The 19,450-nt window shown below is 41.2% G+C and overlaps 1 non-coding gene across 1 annotated transcript; it reads left to right on the forward strand.

The window, feature by feature from the left end:
• Positions 1 to 18,760: 18,760 nt before the first annotated feature.
• LOC142449703 (small nucleolar RNA SNORA48) lies at positions 18,761 to 18,902 on the forward strand. The gene has a single exon (XR_012784822.1). It is a non-coding gene; the product is annotated as a small nucleolar RNA SNORA48 (small nucleolar RNA).
• The last annotated feature ends 548 nt before the right edge of the window (positions 18,903 to 19,450 follow it).

The raw sequence follows: 19,450 nt of genomic DNA on the forward strand, positions 1-19,450 counted from the left end.
TACACCATTCTGTTGATCAAGCAATAGGTTTAGGAATTACTGTAAACAAAAATGCATCTCAGAAATAACTCAGACATTATAGATGTAGACATACTTGAACTGGTGTCTGTTTTGCAATGCATGTTTGCACCAACAATTTTAAAAAACAACTTGGATATTTGAACTCCATTGTTCATTATACTATTAAATACATGAATTCCCACATGGATCTATTCAATCAAGAAATAATTATATATCATATAATAATAAAATATATCAACATTTTATTTTACTTGTAGTCATTTGTTTCCTTTTTTAAAATATCAGTGCAAAGCAACTAATATTTTTCCCCTTGAAAATGAAAAAATTTGATGTATTGAATTGTTCCACAAGAAAATATGTTGAAATCCTGCCCCCTTTATTTGTAATGGTGATTCATTTTGAAATGGAATTTTTCTTTTGAATATTACTGAGGTCACAAAGCTGAGCCCTAAATCTAATCCCCTCTGAGTGGTGACTTGGAAAGGGGAGAGTAGACACAGAGGCACACATGGGAGGGCCTGGGTGGTGTGGGGTGGAAGGGATGAGATGTCATGTGATGAGAGAGGTCACTGTTTCTGTTCGTAGCAAAGAAACACCAACACCCTGAGATGTGTCACCTGAAACTAGGAGAGAGGTCCAGCAGAGACAGAGACCTGGAATTGGACTTTTCATGTTTGAAACCATGAGACACAAATTCCCCTTCTACACAGGCGTCTACTCGGTGGTTTTGTTACAGCAGCTCTGGGAAACTAAACTAATATTTCCTTCTTGAATCTTAGTTTTCAAGTGTTATTTCTTCATGAAATAATGGTAGGAATGAGTAGCATCTGTATATATATTTAGGTCTGTTTATCACAATCTTACTTAGGAAAATAGACCTTTGGCACTCAATGTTGGCTATCCAATGGTTCACTTAAAATGTGAGTGATGCATGAAATGCCTAACCCTGCAATTACTATTATAGCTACAACAACCAACAAGTGACAGCTAAATATTTGAGAAGTCTTTGCTTAAGGAACACCACTGATGAGGTAACCACTGCTTTCTAAGGAAGACCATTTCGTATTTGACTGGTTCCACGTGAACATTTTTCTTAATGTTGAGGTCAACCAAGGCCCCTTGCAGTTTCCATCCATTGACTCTTATTCTACCCACCAGGCTACAGCAAACAAGTTAAAGTCCATTTCACGTAGTCATCAAGACGACATGGTGGGGAGGGGGGAAAATGGCAATCAGATAGGACTCATCCATCTGGAGTTCCTGCCGCCAGACCAGAAAATTGGGAGGTAAGGCAAAGGAAATGGGGAAGTGGAGTCCTGAAATTAGAACTAGGGTACCAGGGTCTCTTCTGAACCCCTTTTTGTGGGGGATTTCCACTCACAAAGTAAACCAAGAACGAGCCCTCGGGCGCTGGCTGTGCCCTTGCCAGGAGCAGCGATTTCTGCAGGCAGACACCAGAGAGGGGACAGAATCCCAGACACCAGGGGAACCCCACACGGGACTTCATGCGGTTGACTGTCTTGAGCTCATGGCCTGGGGAGTGGTGGTGGTGGGTAGCCGTAATTTAGAGTAGAAGACAAAGTAGATTATTATATCAGGTAGATCACAGTGTGGGAGAAAATAGGCAGAACGTCGGGAGTCCAGGGAGCACATTTAGTTCCAATTGGCCGAGAAGGAAAGAACCCCCCTGATAAGTTGGATCTCCCCCTCTGGAGGTTAGCCTGGCAGCCCCCAAATAGAAGCAGATCACAAGCATAATTTTAAAAAGAGGATGAAATATATATTATTGGTTTAAAACTCAAACCTAAGTCTGGTTGCTCAGCTCCAAGGAGCACATAGGCGGAGGCCCTTAACCTAAATCAGCATCAGAAGAAACTTAGCTAAGGAATGCCAGAACTCAGCTACAGGGTCTGGCAACTTTTAACATAACAAAGACCCTCTGTAGCAAATGTCAGCAGTAAACAGCAAGGAGCTGAAGCCCAGTGACTGTGAGAGACAACTTCATTTTATTTTATTCTACCTATCCAGGGGAATAACAAAATGAAAAATAAAGTCCTCTGATCTAGTAAGCACCACCAGAAAAGATAGAACAATAAGCCCAGCTTCCTTCTCAGTGATCCCACATATAGCTGGGGAGGCAGGCATCTCCTGGGGCCCTAGATGGGACTGTGGGAACACCCCAATGTCACACACACCCCCATCTGCTGCAGTGCTACATACAGCATAAGGCAGGTATACCAGTGATCTCCAGCACCCACGTAATGCCTGGCCACGGGTGCCATTTTCCTTTTGAAGTAATCCCACACAGCATCTGTTGAACCCTACATCAAATGGGTGCACCACCCCACTCCTTGAGGAAGAGTTGGAACTCCTCCAGCCTCACAGACAGGTGATCAAGTCTCAGTTATCTCCTTACCTACTACTCTAATTCTTCTCACTTTGTACACTAGCCCTTCTATCTTTCCCACTGCACTCAATCTCAACAAGCTCAGGTTTATGCTGGAGTTTTATTCTCTCTTTCTTCTTTTGCCCTCTTTTTTTCCCCTTTTTCCTTCTTTCTCCTCTTCTCTCCCACACTCTCCTATCATATGTCACTACTGGCTCCCAGGTGACTACCCTCCACTTAGGGTAAATCAACCCAATTAGCAGGAGGAAATCCAGCCTGCCCTCCCTGGGAGTGCTATATACCACACAAGGCAGCTGGGACAAACATCTACACTGCACTGCACTGCAGAGGAGACCTCCATCAGAACTCTAAGGTGATCTCGTCAACTAGGGTAATTCTGTCCAGCACCACTGGGTCCTGGCGTTAAAAGGGCACACCAACCTGTCATTTGGGGGCAAGGTCTAAACCCCTCTGACCCCACATCCAAGCAATCAGGGATCAGCTATCTCTTTATTCTTTCTTTCCTCCTCCTCTCTCTCCTCCCTCTTGACCATCACAGCCAATCTTAGTGAACTCTGTTGGGGTTTTTCCCCTTCTTTCTCTTTATTCTCTTTTTCTTTCTTTCCTCTTTCTGTCTTTGCCCTCTTCACCCCTCTCTCTGCTTGTATGATTTTCTCTGCTCCCTCGCATTCCTTTCACATGCTACTTCTGGTTCCCAGACCCCTACACTCGCCCTAGGGCAACCCTGTCCTCCCTGTGGGCAGCCTGATCCCTAAGACAGTGCTGCACCCAAGACGAGTCAGTGCTGCACACAGCACAGCACTGGGGGCAGCTATTTCTTTAACTTCCTGTTCTCTTTTCTCTCTCTCATTGCGCTCTTCTTACACATTTTCTTCTTTTCTCCTCTCCTAGCTCTTCTCTATTTCCTACCACAGCCTCAACAGATTTAGTTCTCCTTTTTAGTTGTTTTCTTTCTTTTTTTTTTTTAAAACTGTTTTCACCTCTGTTTACTCTGTGCATTTTAGTTGTGCATGGATGAGTGGGTGTCAGTTTGCTTGGCATTATTGCCCCAGTCTGTATCTTCCTCTTTCTCTCTTCTTCCTCTCTTTTCACACTCTTTCCCGTCACAAGACACTAGCAGCCTCCAGGCCACTACCCTCCACCTAGGGCAACTCTGAAAGCCCAACTGGGGGAGCTCCCACTTGCATTTATTGGCTTGGCAAGAAGCTTTGGAATTCACCCTTGTCCTCTTATACACCAAGCACCAGGGGGTTCTCCCCTACAAAAAGTGGGGGCATCTCCAGCCTAAATCCTGAGACCCTACAAGTGACTGGGGAAACGCCTGACCACCACTTGTGGGGTTCCACACTACTGCGGGAATATCAACCCAACCTCGAAGGTGATCTCTTTGTCTACGGTAATTCCCCTGCCAGATACAGAGCTCTACACCAAGGGGGGCATACACACACACACCCTCCTCAGTACTACAGTTGCAGAGAAAAACACCACAGGCCAGCCGAGGTGCTCTAAGAACTGTGAAGCCTACTTAGAGATAGGCCAGGGAAACAACGCCTTCATGGGCCAACAACAACCCGACCAGTGTTACATGAGAGGAATATCCAACACACATTTCAAGTAACGGAATTCTGGACGGCTAGGATAAGAGTGGAACCACAGGAAGATATAGCGATAGCCCGACCCCTCAGAACAGCTACCAGCAGGTAGTTCATAGAAGTACACAGACAAATCCCTCAAGAGAGCGCCCAGGGCTTTTCGACTCAGGAAGATAGCTCCAGGTTCCTCTAAAACAACACGTAAACAGCAACCAGTTCTAACAGCTTCGATGAAAAATCAGGAGAAACAGAAGACAATGCTGGAAGAAGTCATGAACCTAATGACGAGGATAGAAGAAGCAGATTTTGACCTGCCACCAAAAGAAATTTTCACAATGCTGCTTGAAGTCATAAAGGATATGAGGGAAGCAATGCAGAAAAAAGATGAAATGATAGAGGAGATAAAGACAACACACCAAAGGGAAATACAAAAGTTAAGGGATGAAATAACAAAGCCCAGTAACAAATTGGCAGCCCTTGCGAATAGGTTTGAGGAGGCAGAAAATCACACCAGTGACCTAGAGGACAACCAAACAGACCTCAGCAAATTGGAAAATTAGTCAAATAAGAAAGTCAAAGAAGCTGAAAGAAACATGAGAGCCATGCCTGATGCTATGAAAAGAAACAATATTAGAATAATTGGGCTACTGAAACAAGACGCAATAAAGAAGTCAACAGAGAAAATAGCAAGGGAATTCGTAGAGGAAAACTTCCCCCAGTTTAATAAATGAACATCAGGCAACCATACAAAAGGCTGAAAGAACACCAGCCAGATTGAATCCCAAGAAGTCACCAAGACACATAATTGTCAAATTATCTAACTATAAGGAAAAGGAGAAGATCATAAAAGCAGCTAGGAAAAAGCAAGCAGTCATGAATAAAGGTACCCCAATAAGAGTATGTTCAGATCTATCAGTGGAAAGGATGAGGAAGAGGAGGGAGTGGAGTAACATATTCCAAAGTTTGAAGGAAAAGAATGCAAACCAAAGAATAATTTACCCAGTCAAATTATCTATTAAGATAGATGGAGAAGTAAGAGTTTTCCCAGACAGGAACAAGGTCAAAGAATACATACAAAGAAACACAGCCCTACAAAAGATCCTTGCCAATCCAGTATGGACAGAAGATCGACACTTACCGAGGGCAAGTAAAAAACCATCACATAGAACAACTGCACCCATAATGCAACAAAGAGGAAACAGCCCCAAAGATAGCATCAGCTCAATAGTTGAAAGATGGCAAACATAAACCACACACACAAAACAAGCAGATAAGATAGGTAGATAGGAAAATATCCAACCACAAAAGGTATAAGATGACATCCAGAATCCAGAGATGAATATAATAACACTGAATATTAATGGCCTGAACTCAGGCATTAAAAGGCAGAGGCTAACATACTGGCTCAGGAAACATAACCCATCAATCTGCTGCCTCCAGGAGACTCATCTCAAGCTTGCAGACTAAAACAGGTTTAGAATTAAAGGCTGGAGAAAAATATACCAAGCCAATGGTAATGCAAAAATAGCAGGGGTAGCAATCTTAGTATCTGACCAAACTGACCTCAAGATACAGGCCATAACAAGAGACAAGGAGGGGCACTATATAATGCCCAAGGTAACAATAGACCAAGAACCAGAGAGCATAATAAACATATATGTCCCTAAAGAGAGACCTCTAAAATCCATAAATCAAACACTCCAAAAGATGAAAAAAGAGATCACAGACTCAACAATTATAGTTGGTGACTTTAATACACCACTCTCTGAGAAAGACAGATTATTGGCAAAGAAACTCAACAAGGAGGCTACAGATCGAAATAGCACAATTCAACGACTTGACTTGATAGATATTTTCAGAGCCTTCCACCCACATGCAAAAAATTTCACATTTTTTCAAGCCCACATGGCACATATGCAATAATAGACCACGTTTTGGGACACAAGTCGAACTTGAGTAATTCAAGCACATGGAAATTATACAGACATCTGTCTCTGATCATTGCGCCATAAAGCTGGAAATTAACAGAAGGACAGTGAAGAAAACAAGGGCAAACAATTGGAGGATGAACAATTTGCTATTGCAAAAGGAGTGGATATTGACCCAGATCAGAGATGAAATCGGGAAGTTTCTAGAAACCAATGAGAATGAAAATACGACGTACCAAAACCTGTGGGATACAGCAAAGGCATTTATCAGAGGAAGGCTGATAGCAATAAACACACATTAAAAAAGAAGAGAGATTTGTGGATGATATGTTGACACAAAACTTACACCAATTAGAGCAGAGTCAACAGAACAACCCTACTAATAGCAAGAGGATGGATATAATAAAAATCAGAGCAGAGATAAAGGAGAGGGAAAACAAGATAACTATGGAAAAAATTAATGCTGCTAAAAGTTGGTTCTTTGAAAGAATTAACAGAATTGATAGACCTCTGGCAAACCTAACCAAAGAAATGAGGGAACAAACGACACTTGTAAGGATGAGGAATGAAACAGGGGACATTACCAGTGACCCTAATGAAATCAAAAGGTTAGTTACACTGTACTATGAAGGTCTATATTCCAACAAATTCAACAATTTGAAAGACATGGACAAATATTTGGAAACACAATCCCTCCCTAGACTATCCCAGATGGATGTCAAACACCTCAATATATCCATAGCAATGGAAGAAATAGACAAGGTAATCAAGGGATTACCAACAAAAAAAATCCCCTGGGCCAGATGGCTTCACAGGAGAACCCTACCAAGCGTTCAGGGAAGAACTGACACCAATCCTATACAAACTCTTCCAGGACATAGAAAAAGATGGAAAATTCCCAAACTCTTTCCATGAAGCTAGTATAACTTTGATACCTAAAGTGGGCAAAAATTCCATAAGAATCGAGAACTATAGACCAATATCCCTAATGAACATCAATGCAAAATTCCTTAACAAAATACTGGCCAATAGAATACAATAGCATATTAAAAAAACAATTCACCATGACCAAGTGGGATTCATACCAAGGATGCAGGGATGGTTCAACATATGAAAGACCATCAGCGTTATTCACCGCATTGGCAGGAAAAATGATGATAACCACATGATAATATCAATAGACGTGGAAAAAACATTCGACAACATCTAACACGCATTCCTGTTTAAGACACTTAAGAAGATAAGAATAGAAGGAAAATTCCTCAATAATATACAAGCCATATATGAAAAACCAACAGCGAATGTGGTAGTTAATGGAGAAAAGATGAAAACAATTGCACTGAAAAAGGGTACCAGACAAGGCTGCCCCTTGTCCCACTCCTAGTTAACATCATACTGGAGGTCCTAGATAACAACATAAGACAAAGGAAAGATACTAATGTATTCAGCTGGGGAAAAAAGAGGCAAAATTATCATTATTCCCAGATGATATGATTCTATATATTGAAGATCCCTTAAACTCCATAAGCGGCGTGTTGGAAGAATAGAGGAATATGACAGAGTGGCGGGACACAAAATCAACAAACAGAAGTCCATTGGACTGCTCTACATATTAGACAAGACCACAGAAGAGACGGTTTAAAAGGTAGTACCCTTTGCAATTGCCAAGCACAAATTGAAATACCTAGGGATATACCTGATTTAAAAAACAAAAGACTTGTGTGAGGTAAATTATAAAACACTACTTCAAGAAATCAAGGGTGACCTCAGCAAATGGAAGCATATCCCATGCTCATGGATAGGAAGACTGAATATAGTAAAGATGCCAGTTCTCCCCAAGGTTCTATATAAATTCAATGCTATCATTGAATACAAATGCCATCGTCCTTCTTCAAAGAATTGGAAAAACAGATTACCAACTTCATATGGAGAGGAAGAAGCCCAGAATTAGCAGAGAACTCCTCAAGAAGAAGGACAAAGTGGGAGGGCTTGCTCTACCTGACTTTAGCATGTACTATATGGCCACAGTAGTCAAAACAGCGTGGTACTGGCATAATGACAGATATTCAGACCAATGGAAAAGAGCCGAAGACCCAGAAATAAAAACATCAGCATACAGGCAATTGATCTTTGATAAGGCCCCCAAATATTAAATGGAAATCAGATGCCATCTTCAATAAATGGTTCTGGAAAAAATGCATATCTACCTACAGAAAATGAAACAAAACCCTTACCTCACTCCATGCACAAGAATAAACTCAAGGTGGATCACGGACCTTGAGGTAAACCCCAAACAATTAGGGCCATCAATGAGGGAATTGGGACAAAACTGAGAACCTTGACACAGGGAATACATAGGCTATCAGAAATAGGAAAGGATACAAATACAGAGGAGTCACAAATAGACATATGGGATATACTGAAGATAAGATACCTGTGTACATCGAAAAAATTCACCAAGAGAGTAATAAGAGAGTCCACCGACTGGGAAAACATCTTTAGCAATGAGAGATCAGACAATGGCCTTGTTACTAAAATCTACAATACTTTGCAAGCTTACCATCTGAGAAAAACTAATTGCCCACTGAGGAGGTGGGCAAAGGGCCTGAAAAGAAATTTCAGAGAATCTGAAATCCGAATGGCCAATAACATATGAGAAAATGTTCCCGATCATTAGCCATAAGAGAAATACAAATCAAAACAACTATGAGATACCACCTAACACCCTCAAAGATAGTCCAATTTAAAAAATCAGGAGGGGCTGTGGTGAGATAGGAACTCTCATCGACTGCTGGTGGACCTGTAGGAATGTACACCCACTATGGAAATCAATTTGGCAATTTCTCAAACAGATGGAAATTGAGTTACCATATGACCCAGCAATCACCCTACTGGGCATATACCCAGAAGAGACAAGAAACAAACCACGGCCAGACATCTGTGCTCCAATGTTCATTGTGGCACAGTTCACAATCTCAAGGAGTTGGAAACAACCAAAATTTCCATCAACAGATGAATGGATTAAAAAACTGTGGTACATACATACAATGGAATACTATGCATCACTAAGAAGCAGTGATGAATGCATAAAGCATATGCCACATGGGAAGAACTGGAGGAAATTATGCTAAGTGAAGTAAACCAAGCACAAAAGGACAAGTATAACATGAGTCCGCTGAGGAAAGTTTATATATATATATATATATATATATATATATATATATATATATATATATATATATATATATATATAAATAAAAGAGAGAACAGAAAGATAAGTGCAAAAAGGGCACAGGGGAAAAAGCTACTGTATACAAACACTCCAGGAGTGGGGTCCAGATAGTATGGCAGAGGCCAGACCAAACCCAGGGGTACATATGGTAGCCAACTAAAACAGGGGTGGAGGGAAGAAAGTGGAAAGAAAAAAAAAGATGTGTGATGGGGGAATAGAGCACTGACCCACCCAAGGAGAGGGCTTTGTTTGTGTCTCCACAGGGAAAGAGGGACCAGATAGAAAGCCAGTGCTACACGAATGCAGTGTGCTGTCAAGGAGTGGGGAGCCAGTAGAGGGGCCTGAATGTTCAGCCCCCATACCAGCTACGTGGACAATTGCCCCTCACCCCAGAAGAATTTACTTGAGAGGATAGCACTGAAGCTGCAGCTAGGGGAGAGGGGCATGTTTGATCAGAGCAAATGGGAGCAAATGAAGGAGGAGTAAGAAAGAGTGAGCATATCCTGGCCCATAAGGCCTGGAGGACTACATCCCCACTCTGAACAGCCAGTGGACAGAGTGGACAATATGGCTGATATCACTATGAGACACGCTGTCCCTTGATGGCCCAGGGCCCTAAGAGGGACAACACTGGAGACTCAGGGCCAGGAATGGCCCAGACTGACCCTGTGACACCGAGGCAAACCACTGAAAGCATGTGGCAGAGCAACCATGGGAGCAGAGCAGGGAGCCCCTGAGGGAGTACAAAGGACAGACTCTGGGGCCAGAGCATATACCCCAATGGAGCTGACTAAAAGACACTCCTAGAGATCAAAAATCAGACCTTGATCTATTTACAGGTTTTTCTTTCTTTAAAAATTTTTTTTCTTTTAATTAATTTATTCTTCTATGGGCAATTGGTTTCTTTTTGTTGTCTTCTCTGTGTTCTCACTCATTGCCTATCTTGTTATGACTTGATTGTTGGTGCATCTAGATAAGATAGAGCTATGTAGATAAGATAGACTGAATGCAGGGTCTGGAGGAGAAAACAATGGGACCAATGGTTCCAATGGGACCAATGGGACCAATGGTTCCGGGGGGGTACACAGGAGAGGGGGAGGAAGAGGTAAGGAAGTAGTACTGACCAATCGAGGGACAGGGGAGCAAAGTGATCCAAAATCAGTAGCAAGGAGGGCGTGAGAAAAAAAAAAGAGGGCGTGAGCTGCCTGGTAGGGATTCATCAAGGGCAAGGTAACCGAGAGAAATTACTGAAACCCAAATGAAGGCTGAGCATGATAGTGGGACAAGAGGAAAGTAAAAGGAAATATAGGAAAGAACTAGGTGACAAAGGGTATTTATAGAGGTCTAAAGACTGGAATGTTCATATATAAATATATTTATATAAGAGTGTGGGGAAACAGATCTATATGCATATATTTATAGGTTTAGTATTAAGGCAGCAGATGGACATTGGGCCTCCACTCAAGCACTTACTCAATGCAAGAACATGTTGTTCTATTAAATTGGCATTCCAGGATGTACACCTTCCCAACACGATTGCTGAAGAAAAAGGTATACATAAGCAAATGTGGTGAAGAAAGCTGATGGTGCCCGGCTATCAAAAAATATATAATGCCTGGGGTATTAAAGGCTTGAAGATAAACAAGCGGCCATCTAGCTGAGAAGCTCCAAAGCCCACATGGAAGAAGCACTCCAGCCTGTCTGACCACAAGGTATAGAAGGGACCAGTTATTAGACATCAAAAAACTAAAAATCATATCAGTGGGTTCCCATCTTCATGATATGATCACTGAAAACAAACGTGTGCATAAGCAAATGTGGTGAAGAAAGCTAATGGTGCCTGGCTATCAAAAGACATAGTGTCTGGGGTCTTAAAGGCTTGAAGATAAACAAGTGACCATCTAGTTCAGAAGCAACAAAGCCCCCATGAAAGTAACACACCAGCCTCTGTGACCACGAGCTGTCGAAGGGATCAGGTATCAAGCATCAAAGAACAAAAAATCCTATCATTGTAAATGTGGGTGAGTGCCAAGTGGTGACTCAAAACCCATTAGTAGCCAACCAGACACCCCTCTTACTGAAGGGTTGTGGGGAGGAGATGAGCCAGTCAGAGTACAGGGTAGCAATGATGAAACATATAACTTTCCTCTAGTTCTTAAATGCTTTCACCCCCTCACCCCCCGCACTATCATGATCCCAATTCTACCTTACACATCTGGCTAGACCAGAGGATGTACACTGGTACAGATAGCAACTGAAAACACAGGGAATTCAGGACAGATGACTCCTTCAGGACCAGTGGTGAGAGTGGCGATGCCTGGAGGGTGGAGAGAATGTGGGTTATAAAGGGGAACTGATTACAAGAATATACGTATAGTCTCCTCCCTGGGGGATGGACTGCAGAGAAGAAGGCGGGGGTCGACGTTGGACAGTGTAACATATGACAAAATAATAATAATTTATGAATGATGAAGGGTTCATGAGGTAAGGGGAGGTGGGGAGGGAGGGGGAAATGAGCAGCAGATATTAAGAGCTGAAGTAGAAGGCAAATGCTTTAAGAATGATGATGGCAACAACTGTACATATGTTCTTGACACAATGGGTGTGTGTGTGGATTGTAACAGGAATTGTACAAGCCCTCAATTATTAAAAAAGAAGAAGACATGGTGGTTACCATTTCCTTTCTAATTGTTGTCATCCTCCAAGTTACCACTGGCTACTGCTACACAGACTGTTGTCCTTGAGCCAGACACCATTTTTTTAAAATCATTTCATTAGGGGCTCATACAACTCTTATCACAATCCATACATATGTAATTGTGTAAAACACATTTGTACATTCATTGCCCTCATCATTCTCAAAGCATTTGCTCTGCACTTAAACCCCTGGCATCAGCTCCTCATTTTTCCACTCCCTCCCTGTTCCCCCTCCCTCGTGAACCCTTGATAATTTATAAATTATTTTGTCATATCTTACACTGTCCAACATCTCCCTTCACCCACTTTTCTGTTATCCATCCCCCAGGGAGGAGGTTATATGTAGATCCTTTAATCAGTTCCCCTTTCCCACCCACCCTCCCAGTATCCCCACTCTCACCACTGGTCCTGAAGGGAACATCCACCCTGGATTTCCTGTGATTCTCAGTTCCTATCTTTACCAGTGTACATCCTCTGGTCTAGCCTGACTTGTAATCTGGAATTGGGATCATGTGGGGATGGGGGGGCAAGAAGCATTTAGGAACTAGAGGAAAGTTGTATGTTTCATTGTTGCTACATGGCACCCTGACTGGCTCTTCTCCCCGCAACCCTTCCATAAGGGGATATCCAGTTGCCTACAGATGGGCTTTGAGTCCCCACCCCGCACTCCCCCTCATTCACAATGATATGATTTTTTTGTTCTGATGATGCCTGATACCTGATTCCACCCACACCTTGTGATCTCACAGGCTGGTGTGCTTCTTCCATGTGGGTTTTGTTGCTTCTGAGCTAGATGGCCGCTTGTTTACCTTCAAGCCTTTAAGATCCCAGATGCTATATCTTTTCATAACCAGGCACCATCAGCTCCCTTTGTCACATTTGCTTATGCACCCATTTGTCTTCAGTGATCTTATCAGGGAGGTGAGCACTCAATGATATGTTTTTTTGTTCTTTTATGCCTGGTAACTGATCCCTTCAGCACCTCACGATCATGCAGGCTGGTATGCTTCTTACAGGTGGGCTTTGTTTCTTCTGATGGCTGCTTGTTTATGTCTGCTTATTTATGAGGATGTGGAAATAGATATATGTGCACATATGTATAGGTTTAGTATTAAAGTAGCAGACATTGGGCCTCCACTAAAGTACTCCCTCGGTGCAAGAATACTTTGTTCTATTAAACTGGCATTCCATGATGCTCACCTTCCTGACACATTGCTGAAGACAAAGCAGGTACATAAGCAAATGTTGTGAAGAAAGCTGATGGTGCCTGGCTATCAAAAAATAGAGCATCTGGGGTCCAGCTTCCAATTTTTATAAAACTGAACAACATTTAACTTTGGCTGTTGCAGAATTGGGAGTCATATCATTTTTGTTTTAGATACTATGCTTATACTTTATGGCTTAAGAACAAATTAACTTTGTTGGCAGCTCTTCCTAGTATTGACACATGAAATTCTAGTCATATCAAATAATGGATTGTTTAAATAAATATTTCTTTAGCCCTCCTATCCCCAACTATGATTTGTTTAAATACATATTTCTTTAGCCATCCTACCCCCAACTGTGATGTACCCAGTTAGTGGGGTTTCTATTTGATTCAAAATGAAGATTTTTAAAATGCCATCACTCTTAAATTTTATCTTATTACTGTCAGCACATTGTCCCACCCTGCTGCAATTAAAAACATACTTTCTTATAAAATATTTTAACTTTTTAACATATTGAAAATTAGGCCAATATAATATCCCATATGCCCACAATCAGATTTAAAAGATATTAAGATCATCCAATATTTGGACTTTGATTTTTGTGTTTATTTTGTGGAAACAGACATTACATATAGCTGTGGTTCTATTGCTTGTTCTGAAATCCTTCTTCTTCCCTCTTTCACATAAAACCACTGTCCTATAATTGCTCTGTATTCCCCTCTCATCACAGTTTATATACTGAATTCTACACACTAGATAGCTGTGGTTGTCAATGTGTAATCTGTGAACTTTAAGTAAGTGGTATAATATTCTATACATCATTATCTAACTTTTTTTTCTAAATCTATTTTTCCTCCTTTTTCTGACACTTATCCCTTTTGAAACATGACATTAATTATTTTCTTTCATTTCCACTTGCCCATTCATCTAGCTTCCATTTAGTCCATTTCAAAAGCTATCATGGTGAGCATTCTTACAGGCACCATGTATCTGCACGGCTATTAATGGTTCCATAAAAGACATCTAAAAATGACCCTTCTGAGTTTTGTTTATTCATCACTTTTTAAATATTACACCGAGTCAATTCCAATTCATGGTGACTTCCATCTACTAGAGTACAACCGTGTTCCACAAGGATCTTCTTCTGAGGTGCCACAGGACGGATGCAATCACTTTTGCATTAATAACTGAACACAACACCTAATTAACTCACTTTTGCTATTCTCTGTAAAGTCACAGTGCTAATTTATGCACCCACAAACAGTCTGTGAGAATATCACACATGAGGGAGTACTGGAAGGAAAAAAAACTAAAACAGAATTTCACTGGGCCGAGTGAAGCTTTCATTGCATGCATTTTTTCTGGTAGGCCAGCATCCTGCCCCTCAATCTGAGTGGGTGCACTCAGTGGCATCACCTGGGAAGATTCTGTATGGTCACAGTGAATTTTTTTCATAAAAGCAATGTGTTTGAACGTCATTTTTTTTGTGATGGCCAATTTAAAAAACGGCATGTGGCTGCAAATTTTGTTTCCTGCTCGGGAAAAATGCCACAGAAACTGTTGTGATGTCGAACATGACTTACAAGGATGGTGCTATGGGAAAAACACAAGTGTATGAGTGGTTTTCTCATTTCAAAAAAGGTGAAATATTGATTGATGACAAACCTCATTCTGGACGTCTGTCAACTTCCCAAATGGATCAAAATGTTCAGTTATAATTCATTTGAGTGCTTTCCACCAAGTCAGACTGATAATCAAGTTTTCTCTTTAGAGGTTCTGGAAAGATTGTATAACAGTGTGTGACAAAAAAGACCTGATTTGTGGCAGATGGGGGACTGATTTTGCCATCATGACAATGCACCTGCTCACACAGCCATCTCAGTGCACACATTTTGGGCAGAAAACAGCATGCCTATCTTGCCCCACACAACTTACCTGACCTCACTCCATGTGACTTCTTTTTGTTTCCACGAATGGAGACAGACGTGAAAAGACAGAAATTTAATGATGTGAAGGAAAAATGAGGGGAGTGCTGAGAGCATCCAAATATAGATTTGAAAACGCTTCCAAGAATGGACTCACAAATTTGACAAGTATATTAAATGTCATGGAGAGTACTTATAAGTTGATAATGTCTTTTTTTGTAAAAAAAAATTTAATACAAAGCTTTGAAAAAAATTTGTTTTTGTTTTTTTTAATTAGGGACCCCCTAGTACATTGGTCATTTGGGTTTTCTCTTCAAATAATTTTACCAAAGAACTCTGATGATGTGGTGTGTTATTTATGGAGCTGCTAACCTGAAATACTGAGCTGTTCTGAGGGAGAATCTAGAAAATAGCTAAAATTTCAAAAAGCCTAGAGAGCAGTTCTACTCTGTCCTGTAGGGTAGTTACGGGTCAGAATCAACTCAAGACTGTGGGACGGTGCCCTTTACCTACCTTTTCAGAGAATTTCCTCCAATATTGTTAATTTTTCTGCTATGTAAATGATTATTTTAAATTCTCCTACGATATTTTCCCTTATAGAATGTTCTGTGGGTTTCTTGTTTCAAAATGTATGTTATCCTGAGGACACAAATATCTTTCATAATTTCTTTTAAAACTCTTAAGTTTTGCTTTTCATAATTTGTCTTTGAATTCATCCAGATTCAAATTTTCTAAATGGAATGATGCAGGAATTAATTTTTTCCACATTTGTATAACTAATTGTCCAGGAAGCACATAGAGTTCTCGGTTCTTTGTTCAATAACGTATACTGACATGTCTCTCATATTCCATGTTGCCGGATGAGTGGGCTTTCTGGGATTTCTATTCAGGCCCATTTGTCCATTCGTCTATTCCTATTCCACTAGTATAGTGGATTAATTACTACAGCGGTACAATAAGCCTTGCAACTTACCACAGTTTGGCTCTCATGTAGTTCTGCATTTTCCATTTTAAGTGAACAGGTGGCCTCAGCAATTTTCAGCTTGAAAGGTGACAAAAAAGGTTACTTGATGATCAGCTAGCTCAAAAAACTAATCTTGCCACCAGTCTTTTAAGCAAGATTAAAGCTAATGAAGATGATTGTATAGAATGAATCATGACTGAGAATCAGTCTTAGTTACACCAATATAATCCAGTGAACACATTCCAATAAATAGTGGTATCTAAGGGGATCTGTGGGGCCAGTTAACTTCAAGGCAGGTGATTAGCTCAGAAAATGATAATGACCTATTTTTTCCCAAAGGGATATAGATAATCTTGACAGATATCCTTGAAAGACACAGAACAATCACGGGGGTTTATATGATGTAGATTTAAGTGGGCCAGGAGGAAAGGCCTAGGAGGCAAAGGACATTTATAGAGGTCTAAATACGGGCATGTACCTCTGAAAATACATTTATATTCAATGATAGGGAAATAGATCCATGTACATACATTTATATGTTAAGCATTAAGGTAGCACACGGACATTGGGCCTTTACTCAAGTACTCCCTGAATGCAAGAACACTTCATTCTATTAACCCAATATTCTGTGATGCTCACCTTCCCTGACAAAATTGCTGAAGTCAAAATGGGTGCATAAGCAAATGTAGTAAAGAGAGCAGATGGTACCTGGCTATCAAAAAATATAGTATCTGGGGTCTAAAAGGCTTAAAGATAAACAGGCGACCATCTAGCTGAGAAGCAACCAAGCCCACATGGAAAAAAAACACCAGTCTGTGGGATCATGAGGTGTCAATGGGATCAGCCCTAGGTATTAAAGACACAGAACAAAAAATCATATCAATATAAATGGGGGGTAGGGGTGGAGTGTAGACCCAAAGTATCTGTAGACAATTTGAAATCCCCTCACAGAAGGGCCACAAGGAAGAAATGAGCCAGTCAGGGTGCAGCATAGCACCAACAAAGCATACAACTTTCCTTTAGTTTTTTTTTTTTAATGCTTCCCCCTCCCCCACTATCATGACCCAAATTCTCCCGTACGAATTTGGCTAGACCAGAGGATGTACACTGGTACAGATAAGATCTCACAACACAGGGAATCCAGGACAGAAAAGCCCCTCGGGACCAATAATGAGAGTAGTGATACCAGGAGGGGAAGGGGTTGGGGTGGGGGAGAATGGGTGAACTGATCTCAATGATCAACATATAACCTCTTCCCAGGGAATGAACAACAGAAAATAGGGTGCAGGAGACAGTGGTCAGGGTAAGACATGAAAAAAATATATAAATTATCAAGGGATGCATGAGGGAGGGAGGGAGGGATAGGATAAGCTGATACCAAGGGCTCAAGTAGAAAGAAAATGGTTTGAAAATGTTGATGGTAACATATGTGCAAATGTGCTTGACACAATGGATGGATGTATGGATTGTGATAAGAGCTGTAAGAGTCCCCAGTAAAATACTTTAAAAAAAAGAAAGAAATCTGAGAACTGCATTGATGATAAAAGGCCAGGAAAGTCGCCCCAAGGACATTTTTTCCCATCTTGACACTGCACCGTCTCATTCTTCAAGGGTAGCAAATGTTGCCCTATGACAAATTCACTGGAAAATCTGACACTGCCACATTACACCGGAATGTCACACCTTCTCTTTGTTTCCCAAATTGGAAGAAGAGTAAAAAGGAAAAAGGCTGAGTCATTCAGAGTAACCCAAAATGCGATTTTTGCATGATGTGGACCAAAACATGCGAGAATCCTCAGGAAATGTCTGATGCAGAGTGAGAGCTTTCATGTTCAGAAGTGTACACATCTACATGGAGGAGAGGCCAAGAAAGAAGAGCTTCGCATTTTGACATGTTTGTTTAACAAAGATTTCTATGGTTATATAACTTTCTTAACCTTACCCTCATATCCATGAAGTAATTGCTGAAGACCTAGTGACTTCTGGCTCAATAACCACAAGAACAGTTAGGTGAGTGTTTAAGATGTAAGAAGAAGACCCAGGCGGAATTTCTTAGAGTACTTCAACATTTTCTCTCCTTCCCACAGGAGAAGGAAGCAGTGTTCCCGTTCAGCTGACAAAGGAGCGTCAAGATGATTTGGAGACTTTGATGCAGTTTTCTGAAGCTTGAATAGCAGGGTAACTCTTAGAGAGAAGGGGAGATTTACTAGCAGGGAGGGAAAATCTAGGTATGCAGCAAGCAGGGAAACACAAGTTTCAAAAGTGTCACCGCCTGTACCAGGGAGCTGGAACCTACTGTTTCCATGGGGAGGTTCTCTGATAAACCCTTGGTAGCACCATTAAGAGAAGCCGGCAGTTTAGACCATCCCCTGGGCACCAACATGCATGAAGGCAGAAACCAACGCCGTAGATTTGACTCTTACGTATGTGTTCTAGAGAGGCACTGAAGTCCAGGGGATTTTCCTGCCTGTAGTTTTATGGAAACATATTCCATTTTCCATGTCATTGCTGGGTGTGTTTGAACCACCAACCATTCGGTTAATAGTTGCGTCATCCAGGGAACTTACTAGATGAGAGAAATAGCAAGCGAACCAAAGTGTGCTCTTCTCTTTACTTTCTTTGCTGTCCTCCACCTCCACCCCACCCCAAACCCAGGACTGAACAACACGGGAAGCCAAGGCAAAATTGAGTGGAGAAGACAAATTTTTAAACAAGAAGATACTGAAGTTAAATATGCCAACAGCAGCAATGTGCTGCTGTTTTAAATGGGGGATAAAGGAAAAATGTTCCCCTGGCTCTGGGCAAAGAGACACCTGATTGGTGGTGGTGCTCATATCAGTCAGAGACAGAGCCAACTTGAAGTCCTTTGTTCATCCAAGCTTGATGCCTGGATTGTGGCCAGAGCTATTTCATGCCTAGGACACATTAAAAAATTTTAAAAAGGAAAAATGTTTCATTTGATTAAATTTAGAATTGTAATAACTAATATTCATTTATTTTAATTAAATTAATTCCTCTTAAGTGTGCATGTTATATCCTTTCTTTTTAAGCAGACATGGAATATTGACAAAAATGGAAATCATGTTAGACCACCGTGGTGAAATTGGATTCTCTTTTCTATGGTTCTTCTATCCATAGTCTTTGTAACTCTCACCAAATGACTGAGTATGCAAATAAGAAATGTGGGACTCTCACATGGGGATTGGTTACATTTTCCATTCTGCTGGGTATAAAAGTAACCATTTCAGAAGCAGGGATGTTGGGAATTTCACAATCATGAAGAAAGAAGAGTAACAAATGAAGTCTGTCTTTTTTTTTACTTTTGCCTTTTGGAGCCTGAAGTCCCCGTGCAGTACCGGCAGCAAAGGGTGCATCGGCATGGGGACCATGAGAGAGATCAGCAAGCTTCCTAGTGGACAGAACTAACAAAACAGACTGCCTCAGGCAGGCGGCTGGCTTGCCCTCTGGAATTTTGT

The sequence above is a fragment of the Tenrec ecaudatus genome, chromosome 5 (assembly GCF_050624435.1).
Source record: "Tenrec ecaudatus isolate mTenEca1 chromosome 5, mTenEca1.hap1, whole genome shotgun sequence".
NCBI lineage: Eukaryota > Metazoa > Chordata > Mammalia > Afrosoricida > Tenrecidae > Tenrec > Tenrec ecaudatus.